The sequence below is a fragment of the Dipteris shenzhenensis genome, chromosome 13 (assembly GCF_047967505.1).
Source record: "Dipteris shenzhenensis isolate YYH24624 ecotype China chromosome 13, Dip_SZ_1.0, whole genome shotgun sequence".
In the NCBI taxonomy this organism is placed as follows: domain Eukaryota; kingdom Viridiplantae; phylum Streptophyta; class Polypodiopsida; order Gleicheniales; family Dipteridaceae; genus Dipteris; species Dipteris shenzhenensis.
In genome coordinates this window covers 1,378,218-1,382,199 of record NC_141608.1, presented here as the reverse complement: position 1 = coordinate 1,382,199, position 3,982 = coordinate 1,378,218, and positions in this window count along the sequence as shown.

Sequence of the window (3,982 nt, the reverse complement as noted above, 5' to 3'; positions counted from 1 at the left end):
TTTAGTATATAAGATCATGAGCTTAGAGTCTAGAATCTAGGGTTTAGAATTGAAAATTAGGTTTTAGAATTTAAGTTATAGGGGTTAGGGTTTAAGGTTTAGGGATTATAACTGTTATATAAGTTCAAGAGCTTAGATTGTATAACCTAAGATTTAGGGAACTTTAGGATTTAAGATTTAAGGTGTAAGATTTAAGATATATAGACCATATAAAATATGCATTCCAAAGTATTTAGTTTAGATATATATAGACTATATGTTATATGCTTTCCAAAGTGTTTTTTTTATAGGTACGATCCTTTGCAAAGGCTTTACTTTAAGTAAGTATAAGTCTACCTAGTCAAAGTATCCTACTGATTAGGGACAAGCACATAGGCTAAAAGCACACCGATTCATATTTTCTTACATTGATGCTACGTGGTGTATCAGAAGGTATGATCCTTTGCAAAGGCTTTACTTTAAGTAATTATAAGTCTATCTAGTCAAAGTATCCTATTGATTAGGGACAAGTACATAGGCTAAAAGCACACCGATTCATATTTTCTTCTTTGATTCACTACTTTTTAAAATTGAAAGGTTATTAGTATATAATCTACATAATTTTAAATGTTATTAATGTATAATATTAATTATTTATATATTTATTTAAATTTATATAATAATTAATTTATATTTAAATTAGTTTTTAAGTTAATAATGTATAGAATAACAATATATTCACTAATTCTTCATTGTTTTAAGAATAAGTATTATATAAAGCACATATGCTAGAAGACCTCCCTTTCAAGTTATATTTTTTAATTAATGTATTTATATATTTATTTATATAATAATTATATAATATTTATATTAATTTATAGATTAATAATATATATTTTTAGCAAAATTATATTTTAACATTAATTAATAAAATTTTATTATATTATGGATTAAAAATATTATAAATGGATTTCTTATATTAATAAAGTGTCATGAGAAGAGTTTTTTAGAAAGATTTATGATTAAATTTTGTTTTAAAGTTGTTGCATACACAATAGGTAGGGAGGTTTGAGTGGTTTTGAGGTTGAGAGAGAAATTTGTAATAAAGTGTCGTGAGAAGAGTTTTGTGGAGAGATTTATAATTAAAATTTTTTTTGAAGTTGTTGCGTACGCAATAGGTAGGGAGGTTTGAGGGGTTTTGAGGTTGAGAGAGAAATGTATAATAGATTGTTTTTTTTTTTTGAGGAGTTTTTTGGAGAAATTTATGATTAAATTTTGTTTTGAAGTTGTTACGTACACAATAGGTAGGGAGGTTTGAGTGGTTTTGAGATTGAGAGAGAAATTTGTAATAGATTGTTTTTTTTTGTTGAGGAGTTTTTTGGAGAGATTTATGATTAAATTTTGTTTTGAAGTTGTTGCATACGCAATAGGTAGGGTTTGAGTGGTTTTGAGGTTGAGAGAGAAATTTGTAATAGATTGCTTTTTTTTAATTGAGGAGTTTTTTTGAAGAGATTTATGGCTAAATTTTGTTTTGAAGTTGTTGCATACGCAATAGGTAGGGAGGTTTGAGTGGTTTTGAGGTTGATAGAGAAATTTGTAATAGAATAGGTTAGGAGATAAATTTTTGAAAATAGGTTATGAGAGTTTGAGGTAAAGAGGAAAATTTGTGGGAAAAAAGATTTAATGCAAAAATGGTTTTTTGAAGTTGTTGCGTACACACAAGTTTTTGAGAAAAGGATCGGATTTGAAAAAAAAATCAAATTTATAAAAACTTGATTCTTAGAAGTTCTTGCGTATGCAATAGGTTAGAAATGAACTCACCTCTTGTAACATTTTGAAAATTTTTGAGAATCCTGTAACAGGTTGAGGAGAGGAGAGAAGCGTGGAGTGTAACACCTCTTCCATGCCATGGGCAGGCCTAGCGGAGGCCATACAATTTTGCAGCGTGCCCTAGTATAGGGCAATAGGTGGCTATAGCCACATGACGTAGAGCAATTGTCACGCACAGATGTGATGGAAATGAATCTCTTTGAAGCCATGGCACAATTGCCCCATGTCGCCCACACGATCTTATAGAGGAGGTAGGAGCAAGCCTCACAACTCTCCTCTAGTCTCAATCCAAAGCCAGCTCTCTGCACATAAAAGCTAGTCGACAATGGTCACTACTCAGGAAACAGGCCATGCCGCACTACATCGAGCTGAAGAATACTGGGCCAAGGTGGAAGAGCTTGAGCTGTGGCTCTTGCAAAGGTCAAGGACGACCTTGCCACTAGTGAATCCCTAGTATAAACACTCTTGCACCAGGTGGACAAGGCGGAGTTGATCCTGTGCAGAATGCTAGAGTAGCAAGCACATGCAAAGCAGCAGTACACCCGCTCATAGGAGTCCCACGACCAATAGATTCGCTCCTAACAGGATCTCTTGGCATAAGGGAGGAACCAAACAATCTCCCTCCAAGAAGCAATAGAAAGCCAACGTGCCACCGGCCAATCTGAGGAGTCAGGTTTGGAAAACCACAAGCAGCAGGAGTTCAAGATGCACAGGGAGGTGTCTGCACAATTAGCCACATAGACACTTGCACCATGCACCATTGCCTAAACCCTACAATTGCACTTTGATGCACTCCACGCACAAAACCTCATCTTCCACTTAGACCTCACTACTCCACTTCCTCCTAATGCCCTCCAAACTATTCTCACCATAATCCCTACCACTGCCGCCCCATGTTAGCCATGTCATATTTTTCTCTTAACCTTCATCCCAGTTCCCTATCTCTTCTCTGGCCCTCCGATCTCCAAACCCTATCTGCCCATCCCATTCTTCTTAATTTTCAAGCTTGGTGCCACGTCATCTCACTGAGTCCCTTAATTATCCTGCGGATGATAAAGTGATGCAACTCGCAAAGCCCGAGGAACTCATGCCATGGGTCTGCACTCCCGGGTGACCATTGTGCATTTATGTCACCGATTTGTTAGCTATAGATGTGGTTGGTACATCGCCCATAAATAATAGCTGGATGACAACTATCCTTATGTACTCTAGTTCGTGGCTGAGTTAGTATGCCAACTTAGTTAGTTGAGTTTGGTTTGAGACCCACATATAGGGTTCTTCTATTCCTTTGTACTAGAGATCTTTTGGCTTTCACAACTAAGAAGAGGAAAACTGTTTTCAGCCTTCACCTTTGTGTGTATTCCCCCATTGTGTATGTGAGAAAGCTGCAAGTGAGACTCCTTCCCTCTCTTCCACTATCTTCACATGGTATCAGAGCCCGGTTCGTGGTAAGGAGCTCAAGAAAGCAAACCAAGTTCGTGGTGTCCTGGTAAGAGGACCAGTGTTGCTTTCCTTTTTCGAGTTTAGGAGCAAATCTCTGTAGGTAGCACAACTGAAAAGTGCAAGAGTGCATTGTCTCAAATTGAGACGCCCTTCGCGGTGTGGCGAGAGGGCAATATATGTTGCGGGGCCCGTTTCAAGGCTTTATTTTTTTGATTCGAGGCCATTTTGGGGCCCGTTTTGGAGGCAGAAGTTCTCCGCAAGCACTGAGAAAAAGGCCCTATTTTTGCTGTGCGACCACTGCTCTGTAGGTCAGTGAAAGTTGCCGCAGAAATTGCATCATATGCCTGTGCACAGAGATATTGGGAGTTATAGAATCATTCTTATTGCCTATTCATGCAAAAGCGTCACTAAGAAGTGACTGTGTGGTCAAATACCACTTTCGTTAGTTTTGCAGATTTGCCCTTGTGAGGCAGAAGCTGTGTTTTTTACAGTGACAAAATATTTTGCAGTGTTTTGTAATGGTGTCTGATTCTCTTTCATAGATTGTCATTGAAAAGCTTGACAAGAACAACTTCCAAGCATGGAAGTTTAGAATGACGAATTTCCTTATGGGAAAAGGCTATTGGGAGTTCATTACAGGAAATGAAGAAGAACCAGTTCTTCCTAATGTTCCCAATCAACAGGAAATGCAAGCATTTAAAGGATGGCATGAGAGAGCTAGAAAATTTAT